The 12,339-nt window shown below is 34.5% G+C and overlaps 1 protein-coding gene and 1 long non-coding RNA gene across 2 annotated transcripts in view; one reads left to right on the top strand and one right to left on the bottom strand.

The window, feature by feature from the left end:
- The window catches only part of DPP10 (dipeptidyl-peptidase 10 (non-functional)), a 1,217,772-nt gene that overhangs the window by 669,987 nt on the left and 535,446 nt on the right, over positions 1-12,339 (bottom strand). The window lies entirely within an intron of this gene.
- Positions 4,470-7,078, top strand: LOC105853778. The gene is made up of 3 exons (XR_001145544.1): positions 4,470-4,533; positions 4,898-4,924; positions 6,896-7,078. It is a non-coding gene; the product is annotated as an uncharacterized LOC105853778 (long non-coding RNA).

Genomic DNA, 12,339 nt, shown 5'->3' with positions numbered 1-12,339 from the left:
GTAGCTAATACAATCTACTGTTACCTGAAATGGAAAGCACTTGAAGTGTTTCATTATGACCAATCACTGTGAGTAATTAAGGAGCTGCTTGGGATGTGCATTTGACCGGGTGGACGGATGAATGCCAGAGAATACAGGTCCTTTTATGCTAGCTATCCTGGTGGGTTTGGACTTTATTATGAGTTGAAAGGTAACCACTGATAATTTTAAATATAGTGTTAACTTATTTAAAGATTCCTCTTAGAAATAACACTTTAATACAAGATAAACAAGTGTTTGGAGAAAAACAATTTTGAGAAGAGTCACCAGTTATAGTTCAAGGTATATATTGATAGAGAAAATACCTGATAAACTCATTGATTTATTTAACTGGGGAAGATCACTTCCTTTATCTGCTTTGGCCAATGACAGGCCTGTTGTAACTATTTAGTTGAGCAACATGGGAAAAGAGATGAGAAAGTGATGATGGGTGGAGTTTTAAATATGTTGGGTTCGTCCGACTATAGCCTAGGTTGTTAACCATCACATTATACTAGATGTCATGAACAAACCAAAAAAGATGGAGCATTCTGAGGTCCTCAATGGCTTTTATACCTTGGTTAGGTAACAAGACATTTCCACATAAAAGTAAGTTTAAAGATGGCATATCATATAAGAATAATAAAATGATGCAACTGAGTGGTAGATACAGAGGCTATTGATATTTTTGAGGCACAGAGCAAAGTGAAGGCATCGTAGGTAAGGGAACAATTTGTGAAAGATGGAGGACTGAAAGGATGGAACAGCAAAAGTCAGATTTAGGTAAACGGTGGGAAGAAATTTCAGAATAAAATAATTTATTGGGGTCTAGTAAAGGATAGTTGTGATAGGTGAGTATCAGCAAGAAATATTCTAAAATATTCTCTAGTTACTGATAACTAAAGTACTGGTGTAGTACTTTTGGATATTTTAATTTTTGAAATTTTATTTTTCTTATTTACTCTTATTTGGAAGATGTATTTCTTTTCAATTCTAGTAATTATTATATTTTCTGATGAGAAACAGTAAGAGTAGACAGAATATAAGGTATTTTTTTCCAACCACAATGTAATAGTGATTGGTAAAATAAAAAATAACAAATTAATATTTCAGGCCAGTAGCAATTACATTATAAATGAACTTAAAAAGGTATAATGTAAACATACTTGTAGAGGCCAGACAATTGATTAGAATAGAGAGAATGGTGAAACATTAGTTTGATTATAGACCCAGCACATTTATAATGTATAAAGTTATCAATTCAACTTTTGGATCACTGGATCAAAATACACACATAATACTATTATTTAAAGGGTTACTTATCAAACATTTACATATAATACATGATTTAAATATAACATAGGAGTGACATGTTAAGACTGGTTTCTGAGTATCAACCAAATTGAATGAGAATATGGTTCTTGTTTAATATATACCAGATGATATTTTGCTAAGATGCTTATAGAACAAAAACAGAATTAAAATATGAAACATAGCTACACATTTCCATCTGTAATAATATTAAGAAATGGCAATTCTGATTTTAAAAATAGGTCATAGGAGACAAAAGTAGAATGTATAAACTAAAAAAAAACTGAAGTGACCGTATAGTAAATTTATTCTGATTAATAATAAATTATTCAACAAATATAGTGTGATTGTTTAATTTAATTATATATGAATACATCCTTACCTACATAAAATTTTTACACAATATAATGTTTTGGTCTTTATTCTTTACAAGGTATTTGCCAGATGTCTCATATCAAAATAAGTTACTATTGCTAAGTACTAACTATTCAAGTCACAAACTAAGGTAAAGTGTCTGGCTGGAAATTACAAACCATTTTCACCTGCTGTGAGACAGAACAACTTCATATAGCAAGCACATGCCTAATTACACGTAATGTACATAAGGATTCTCTAGAGAGATATTTCTATTTTATGTCTTTTCCCAAGCTAAGAAACATACTATATGGCTTGTTGGAAATGTCCATGGGTGCAATGGATAGGAATCTACTTAAGTTTTAAAGTTTCTAAGAATTCAACTGATATGGTTTTGAGTAGTTATTTTTATTTCATTAGAAATTAGGATTTATATCTTTTCTAGCTAGATATATATTCTCTCATTGCTTTAAAATAATCATTTGAGAAATGATGATGTTGCAGATGGAAATGATTTTAAGTTCCTTATCCCTGGACTGTTAGCATCATTAAGTTGCCTTTTTATGCCTCCAAAATGTATATTATAATTTCTTTTACATGAAAAAGCTGGTCAATTTAAAATTACCAATGATCTGAATTTATCTGACTGTAATTAAAATGTACTCATCTCAGCACATACCAAGTATCTCTTTTGTAAGCACAAAGAGGAATTGAGGAATTACTCATTAAATTAATAGAATAAAATAAACAAAAAACAAAAATACTGCCATGGACTAACAGAAATAACAAATTAAAGTTGTCATCTACATTTTTCTTTATCTGGCCAAAATATATCTTAGATGGCCACAGATATAATGAGGCAGAAGAGTAACTATACAGGTTATCTCCAAACTTCAAGCCACTGTTTCCTCCATGATTTTTAAACTAAAAAAGATAACTTGCTAATAAAAATTTAGTTTTGATTTTACTTAGTTTTTTTTTTTTCTTTCTTACTTTTGATCGAGTTTCTAGTGAATATTGATGAGACAACAAGACTATACAAAGGAGAAAGAAGGAATATTCAAATCTGGTTAATAACAGGTCAACTCCTAAAGAAAATTTACTATAACTTGGTATTCAGATCTGTTAGGAATTAAATGCTGAAAGTTATAAAGCTTATTGTGTCTCTCATAGAAGAAAATATTTTAAATAGCTAGACAAACTGTAAAGATGCTTACAAATAATGGCTAGTAAAACCATGATGTCTCTCCAATTTTGTGATCTTAGAAATTTACTTCACTTAAATACAAGCAAATCTGACTTGCTCAAGATTCATGCTATTTTGCATCATTTTCTAATACTCAAGACTGCTTAGATCAGTTAGTGCACTATCACATTAAATCTGAAGGAGATAAAATTAGCACAATATTTTCTGTTTAAGCATTTTACATATCAAAGACATTCAAAATAATAGTTTGGACCTCAGAACTCATTACTTAAAAAGTGTTACTAGATTGGCAGAGAGACTTACACATTCCAGCACCAGCACCACAGAAGTAGGCAAACTGCTAGATGTGATGTAAGCGTACTTTTGGTCAGATGCTGCCTAATGACCATCTCACAACTTCTGAGGGAGAAGGCTAAGAGACCACATGTACAGTTGGCTATAACCCGTCTGTGCATGCCCAGGCATAGACCAACCCAAACAAGCAATGATGCAGCTCACCTCCCGGCCTTGTATACCTACTCTTCATGTATCTCCTCCTTACTCCCTTTGTGGAACAGGGCAACATTCTCCTTTCCCACACTTGACTCCTTTGTGCATGAGTCTCTCCAGTAAAGCCTCACCTGGCTCAACTAGACCTACCACTCTCTCATGGAATCCTTCCTTACAGGGCAAATGACCCCACTCTTTTGGGTGTAGGCCCTATAATATTCTGCAAAAGTCTGATTTCAAACAGGGGTTCTGATGGCTGGTTAAGACTGCTTTTGATGCTTTTATTTAAAATTGTCTATGTAAGGGTCTATTCCAAGAAACCTAACCTTGTATGTCTCTTCAGCAAAGTAAAAAATACATTCCCCCCAGCAGTAAACAACCTAGTTAATTTATGTTTCCCACTCCACCAGTACACAACCTTCCTTGTTTAAGATGGTGTATCTAAAGCCATCTCAGATGGCTATATCTCAGTATACTCACATAGATTGATGAGTTACTAATGTATACATGAAGTATGTATTATTCACATATTGAGAAAAAAATGATCTATAGGGGCATAACATGAATGCAAAAAGGAACGTGCTATTGGCACATAGTATAGAATAGACTATGGCATGAATTGAAATTGAAGTATCAAGATGGTATGAAGAAGGCTAATTCTATTCATATCCCTATACTTTGAGCAACACATTTATCTTTTCTATGCCTTATCTGCAACATTATTTGCATCTGAAACTAAGAAATTAAAACTTCATGAGTCAACTACTGAAAGTAAAATGGGTTCAAAATATTCCAGGAGTAAAAATACCTACAGATGCACCTCCATGAATGGAAGGTGTCCTACAAGCAGCTGCCATAAACCAGATTCCTTGAGAAATTCTAGGGGCAAGCCTAACTTGCACACTCGTACTGCTGGGAAGGACACATGGAAGGATCATGTGGAGAGTATACCTGTAGAAATACTTAGAGGACATACTTGGGAGAGACATGTAGATGACATGGCAGCTGGCAGAGACAAAGGCAGCTGGTAGTATAACCTCACTGTGATTATGTGTTATATTTTTAACTTTAACACTAGCCTTCTCTCTCAGCTCTCTAGGATCTGCCCAACCCCTTTGCTGTGGTTCCTTAAGAGCTGTTACCTTAGACTTGTGGTAAGTAGCCATACTGAACCACACAGGTCAAGCCTGTTTGTCTGGGCATGTGCCCAAGGTGTGTGTGTTTGGGGGGGGGGGATGTAATTTTTGTTTTATTAAGAATATCCTTTCTTCTCTTTGTGAACACTAATTCTAATAAAAAATTTCAGAATAACAATATGCTTCCTTTACTTATCCCTTTCAAACTCTTTAACAGTTTGCGTCCCTGAGTGCACTTTGGCCATAACAAGTATTTATAACAATAGTAGACAGTTATAAGAATTTACTTTATGGCACCCAAGATATTAGTATTATGTTTATATTGCATAATTTAAAGTTTAGAACAATCCTCTGAATTGGCTGTATTTTATTCATTTTATAGATATGGGACCTCTGAATCACTTAGCAGGTAGGTGAGCAAGCTAGAATTCGAAATGCATTTTTTTATTTCAAATTCTCTTTCATTAAATTATAAATCAAGCTCTTGATTGAGAGAAAAATAACAAGGTAGTAAGAATAACACAGCTTGACTTGAAGAAAGATGTGGGCGATTCACAGTGACAACTTTCCTGCTGGAAAACCAGCAACAGCAGGGCCTGTTGGCAGAGGGCCAGGAGGCCCATCACTCCTCCTCCTGCAATAAAGGGCACGGCCTAGTTAGATAATACAAGTTCTTAAAAATATACCATTACTCAAAGTCATCCCAAACCCTTATGCGGAATGATAAAGGAGAAGGTCAGGAAGAAATTTCCAGGTATGTGGACAATGTAGATTTATAATTTAAAATTCTTGAGACAGCAAGGATGTGACCTAGAAAGATAGACTGTGTGAAAGAAAAAGTGAAGGGGCACCAACGTGAGACAAAAGGGGAGAAGTTTAAAAAGAGAAGAAAAATAAGGAAACAGCTGGTAACAATGAAACAACAAATAAAATAGCACCAAAAATAGCAGTGAAAAATGTATAAAGACTATAGCTTTTTAGGGCAGGGTTTCCTAAGTTCATGTTATGATTTAGGTCATAAAATATCACTAAGCTAGAAATCTTTATTTTATTATATCAGATGAGCCACATCTCATGGTTGGGAAGAATGATAAACAGCCCATCTAGGCGAGATGCCAGCCAAAGCCCAGTGGAAGAAACCTGTGGTTATGTAACTTAGTATGTGATAAATGACAGATACTGGAAATCCTATCAGTGGGAGAAGAACTGTTATTCCTTGAAATTTAGCTAACAGAAACAGATGTATCACTAAGTAATTTTATTCTGTGAACCAGGAGGTCACAGAATACCAAAAAATAAAAATAAAAATCTGTTATAGACATGACTGATCCTCTGTTGGTAAAATCATCTCTTTACCTGAAATTGTAAATACTCAATTTTTAAAAATCAGGCAAATATAGTTTATTTTTAAAAAAGTTGAAATTAGAATATTTAAAAATAGTTATTGTTCTGAAAAATAATGTGTGTATATATTGTTCAATGGACTTGGGGGAGGTTGAACATATAATATTCTAGAACCATCTATCTTTATATTTCTATGCTCTTGATAGGCTAGTTAGAAGGTTTCATCAGAAAGGTATAATGCCATGTTGTTGCATGCAGGGAGTTGGTGTTATTATTAAGGCACTGTTTGATAATTTCCTGTTGCCACTAGCTGATGGGTGCATACACTTGTACCTTAATAGATTCTGCACCATTATTGTGCCCAATAGCATGTAATCTGTACCATACCAAAGTACTAAACAAACTATGCATTATTAAAAAAAAAAGAAAGCTTAAAAATAAGACATGCCTATTTCAAAATTAATGTTTTAAATTTTTGAGTGCACTTTTTTTTTGTTTTAGTTTATTTTTACATCATTTTATGCCTTTTTCCATCTCAGTTGTAATTCCCACGGACTTCCCACCACCAGCTCACCCATGTGCCATCACCATAGTGCTGTGTGCTCCCCCATTTTGGAGTCCATTCCCCACTTCACCCTTGTAAAATGTCTCTGGCATATGTACCTGACTTTTAAGGAAAAAAAAAAAAATTCACTAACTTGTGGGAAGCAAAGTGTGTGCATTTAATTACCAGGTCAAAAACTGCTGGGAAGGTCTTGCTCTCTAGCATAAGAAATCATGTTATGTTTACCCTTCCCTCAGGGATAGCAGGCCTTACAAACACAGCAAGTCAGCTGTTCTAGCCAAAACCACTGGGATTCATTATAAACCGGAAGTTTATACTACTAATTGCCATCCTTTAAAAAATAATTTATCTGAAGAGATAAAATGATTTATGTGTTTAAAGATATTCAATAGGCTTATATATTTGCTATTATAAATCAGGAAATCTTGGCATAGTAAGCACTCTGTTTAATCCTGGACCTTTATTTTTCAGATCATCATTTCTCACTTCTTCCCCATCTCAAAACATTTTCCCAGAAAAAAAAAATCAAAGTACATATAGTTGCCTAAACATGGCACATCCTCTTATGTATTATGCTATTGTACATGCAGCTACATTTGCCCAGATGATGCTCTTATCTACATGCCTTCAAGGACACAGGTGTGCCTCCAGCTCTTCCAGGTAGATACCTGAATTCTTGCTCCTTCTATGCTTGCACTGAGCCTCCTGACTGCCTCAAAGGTAGCATGCTCAGACTTTTTTTCTACCTTTGTGTTCAGTTAAGGACTTTGATGTCTAATGCCCAGCTTCTTGGACAGGAACACAGTGTAAGAGTTACATAAGAAGGGCTCTGATAAAAGAAAATGATTCAAGTTCTTAAAGTTTATTCTGGATGGGTGACTGTGGTGGTTATTCCACTCTCTGGACTTCAGTTCTCTTTCATGTAAAACAGAAGTAATTGCAGGTCCAGTTATCCCATTACAGACTTGTAACGATTAAATGCAGTAACACATGTGACAAGGAGAGCCACTTACACATATTAAATGCAGTCAGTATTTTTTCTTACTTTATTAATGTTTTACATGATATTTTAAACCCCAACTCATAGATGAAGCTTATTAAATATATATTTTGAATAAAATGAATGAAAAGGTGACTGAAAGCAGGTTATGTTAAATCCGACTTTGGGTGTTTCTCTTATTTTTGTAATAGAGACTGTCAATATTCATTTTCTGCATGCTCCTGCACCAGGCTGATAAGAAGCATCCACATACCAATGGACCAATCAAAGTAGTCCATCAGCACAATAAATTTGTGGTACCCAGTTAAGATTAAAAAACACACAAGAAACTCAAAGTATAGTATATATAGTATATATATAGTATATATAGTATAGTCTAAACTTATTTTCCTGAGAAATGTTAAAAATAGAATGAGTAATATTAAATTCAAGCTTTGGAGAGTATTTTTAGGGGGTGTCTCCCATACTAGTCAATCATATCACCTACTTTGATGATACAGTTGACTTCTGAAATAATTTAGATCAGAAATGTGCTTTTTAGACCCTAAAGTGAATATGAACCATTTAATGACAAGTTGAAGAGCAGACTTCAAATCAGACTCCAAATAGGAAAAGCTGATACATTTGTTTTCTCAGAACAAACTGTTAGAACAGTAAGAAATAAACTCTGAGCGATAGACAGAAGTCTTGAAAGGACTTCTCCATAGATGCCATCTCCAGAGATAAGTTCTCAAGTACATAGGGCTACAACTCCCAGTACGCTATGACTCTGAGTTCCTGAACTGGAGACTGGATGGGACTAGAAAGAGAGTTAAGCCAAGGTTGGTTTAATTTCTCCCTTTCTCTAGCTCTCCTTTTCTCAATCCTCTTATGAATAAATTTCTTTTTTCTATTTGTTTTAATTTTCTTCTCTTTGTGTGTTTTGGGTCTTGTCCTCAGTTCTTAAGCATATGGTGACAACTCACAACTCAGGTCATCCCATTTCTATCTGGAATTACTCTATAGCAACATTGTGTATGGCAAAGCACTAGATAAATGGGAAAATTTTAAAAAGCAAAATAATCAACTGAGATGCTTTTAAAAATACATATAGTTTTTGACTTATGGTGTCATACAAAAGTCTTTACTTAAAAATATAACAAGTTGAATAAGATGACAGGAAACTGCAACTCTGCTACTGTACATCATGAGATGTTACTTGTGGTTTTTACTTGAACAAATGTAAAGCAAAATGATGATAAATTAGCCATCATGAAGTCAATACTATCTAAATGGACTTTGTAATCAGGATAAAACTTATAAGCTGGAGTGAAGACAGATTTCTAAATAGTTAGGAAATATTCATGTAGATGGTGTAAGAGTTATATTTTGAAATTTTCTATAGAAGAAATATAAGTTTCTTCAGGGCAGTCATAGTTTCTCTTGCCTAGCAGAAAATCTGGAAGTCAGTAGCTATTAAATGTACATTTTATAAAATAAAGGAAAAAAAATGAACAAGTGAACCTGGATTTCACATGAAATTTTAGAAAGAATGAACAAAGAAGTATTTTTGTCACTTGTAAGTAAGTGTCATACATGTAAGACTGCAATGATTACCTATAACAAAATCAGGGTTTTTGTTATTTACCTCTTTTGCAATCCTATATTTGTTATGGGTAAATAAAAATATTTAGGGACAACATACTAAATTATAGAATTTAACTGCTAGGAAAATTTGAACTCAAACACTTGTTTTCACTGACACACATTCCTCCTTGTGCATTTCCAAAGATATGTGTTTAGCTAATGAGTTTTGGTTTGTGTTTGGTAGAAAAACAAGTTTCCAGGCAACCTCAGCCACTTGGAAAATGGTAATCATGGTGACAGATTCTTACTTCTTCTGCCTCTCAGATAAATTTTCTTGTTCACATTTTCTTCTTTCAGAGCTAGTATGAACTTGAAGCATACAAAAGGGTGTAATGAGAGGTGGTTCATATCTTATTGATCTGGAGCAGCTCATAGCTAGTATTTTTTTTCCCTACATTTTCACGTGCTTATACTAAAAAAGACTGGGAGCTTAATTATCCTCTCAAAATAGCTTTCAACAGAAAACTTTAAAAGATATTTAAACGTAATAGAGATGAAGATATAGATGATTGTTTATCGGGACAAATGACTGAAAAAGTTACCAAACAACTGTGGTAAATGCAGCATTAGTTTGGGAGACCTTTTAAAAATGCAGGTAGTTTATGCACTTAGGTGCTAAGATGGAAAATAAAAGTTTGTATTTCAATGATACATATCTCTTGTGTCATCCCTTTCAAAGTATATGATAAATACTAAAATTCATTATTTAAAAATTTTTAATATAAGACATAATAATGACTAAAATTTCATGTTCCTATAATAATGATGATGACAAAATAATAACAATAATAATAACAGTAATTCTGTCTAATCTGCTCTGACCTTCATTTGCACCAAAGAGAATTGGATTTAGATGCATACATCTCTTTTCCTTTAAGAGAAATCACTGATCACTGCCTTCAGAGGAACAGCTTGAAAATTTTTTCTCTATATATAGGAAATATTGTATACAGTCACCAGCAGGAAAATAAAAAAATAATAGTTAATTTTATTACAGATAACAACATGCTACTTATACACTACCATTAAAAATATATACATATAGGCCTTCCCTGGTGGTGCAGCAGTTAAAGCACAGCACTCAAAAGCTAAAGTCACTTGAGTATAAGTTTGATCCCTGCCCTGAAGATGACCCACATGGTGCGGCAGAACTCTCCTGACCCCTCCCCCTCCACTGTTCCCCTCAGCAGTGTACTTTGTCAGTTGGCCTGTTCTGCTCCCCACTCTGTCTCTGGTGAATCATTTTGTCACCCCTGCACCTCTGGCCTGTACCCCAGTTCTGTATGCATAAATAAATAAATTTTTAAATATATATATATATATATATATATACACACACACACACATTAAATTCTGTGATAACCTTATAGTTGAGGAAAACGAGTTATATAATGTTAAGCTTTCTTACTAATTTATTCATTCTCCAGGAATTTGAATTTTAAAGAATTCAAGAAAAAGATATGAACTCTAAAGATGCAATCTACTTATACTTACAGATGAACATTAACTGAGGAGGTGAAGTTAAAGTTCTCTAATTTCAGTAAATTCATAACATTAAAAAAAAAAAGATTTGGGCCCTCCCTGGTGGTGCAGCGGGTTAAAGCACAGCACTGAGAGGCTAAGGCCACTTCCTCATGAGCTCGATCCCTGCCTGCCAGAGTTGATCCACATGGTGAGGCAGACCTCTCCTGACCCGCCTGCTGCTCCCCTCAGCAGTGTACTTCGTTGATCTGCCTGTTCTGCTTCCCATTCTGTCTCTGGTGAAGCCTCTCGCCACCCCTGAGCCTCTGACCTGTACCCCAGTTCTGTATGCACAAATAAATATTTAAAAAACAAATGATTACATACATGTACAAGAATGGGGTGTGGGTGAGAGGTGCTGGGGGCGAGGAGGGTGAGAAGACCCACCAAAGACAGAGTGGGGAGCAGAACAAGCAAATTACTGAGATAAACTTTTGAGGGGCACAGCAGGTGAGACAGGACAGATCTGCTGAGTCATGTGGGTCACGTCCCTGGCAGGGAATAGAACTTGTGCTGCAGTGGTTGTGGACAGCTTCATAGTGCTACAGTGTAACCCTTGTGTCATGAGGGGGAGGCCCCAGGAGGCTCCTGGCTACATGGCAACTTGTTTGACTGCACATAGCTTGTGTTTAGACTGAGAAAGAACTTATATATATGATTACAAACACTTTTCACTAGAATACTGGAGCCCATTTAAATGTTAGCAAGGTAACTGTTGGCAGTGAGGAAGTAGAATACAAATGGTTAGAATCTAAAATCAGGGAGAATAACTCAGTTGTTTTAAAATAGGCAACATGTAAGAAATAAAGTGATGACAATGAAAAAAAGTTTTGGGAACTAATAAGTAATAAACTTTTATGACTGGAGATCACTTAGATATGAGAAGTCAGGAAGAGTACAAGCTTGAAGGCAATGCTATGATTACTTAAAAATTACTGAAACTATATGATATAAAGAAGTGGACTTTTTGAAAAATGATAGAAAATGTAGAAAAGATGCCAAATATTACAGAAATTAAATGCAATGTAAATTGAAAATAACAATTAGGGACTAGAAAGTTGTTAGAAAATTTTAACAGCAAAATTTCAGTTGTATGTGAGTGTAATATAGTGAATGATGAGTCAAGAAATAGACACTTCAAAGATTTTGACACAAAGAAAGATTTGGAGCTGAAGGGTAAGGACCATGCTATTATAAAGTTTTAAAGAAATAGAAAAACTTTAACATGTAATCAGAGCAGTAGTCATTGAAAATGGAGAGATCAAAAGTACAAGATAGGGAGAGAAGGTCAGCAGTGTGGAGAGAGTGATTATTGATGGGGCAAAGGGCCAAAGGCAACCAAAAAGTGACAGAATGGGTTTTTGTAGCAAATATAGTATCTCACATCCTTTAGGACCCCAGGGTGTAGAATCAAACAGTTCACTTTTAATCCTGGCTTGCCCATTTAACAACTGACAAACCAAAAATAACCCAAACTCCATATGCCTCAGTTTCCTATCTAAACAAAATCATAGTAAATACTATTAAACAATGTTATGCTATATAATCTCTCATAATGTATATTATAGAAAATATATAATATAAACAGTGTTACTGGAATGATCAAATGAGATCAAACTTTTTAGAATGAAACACACATTGGGTAAGTACACTCCAAGAAATAGCTATTACATTTAAGAGTTAGGCAAGTACATCTCTCAAGGAGTTCAAGGAGCCATTAAGGAAGGAAATAGGATCACTCATCTCTGTGATACAATAAGAAGGAAAT

This window comes from Condylura cristata, unplaced genomic scaffold (genome assembly GCF_000260355.1).
Source record: "Condylura cristata isolate star-nosed mole 26May11 unplaced genomic scaffold, ConCri1.0 scaffold00002, whole genome shotgun sequence".
In the NCBI taxonomy this organism is placed as follows: domain Eukaryota; kingdom Metazoa; phylum Chordata; class Mammalia; order Eulipotyphla; family Talpidae; genus Condylura; species Condylura cristata.
The sequence above is the reverse complement of the archived record's forward strand: the minus strand, read 5'-3'. Positions and strand labels throughout refer to the sequence as shown.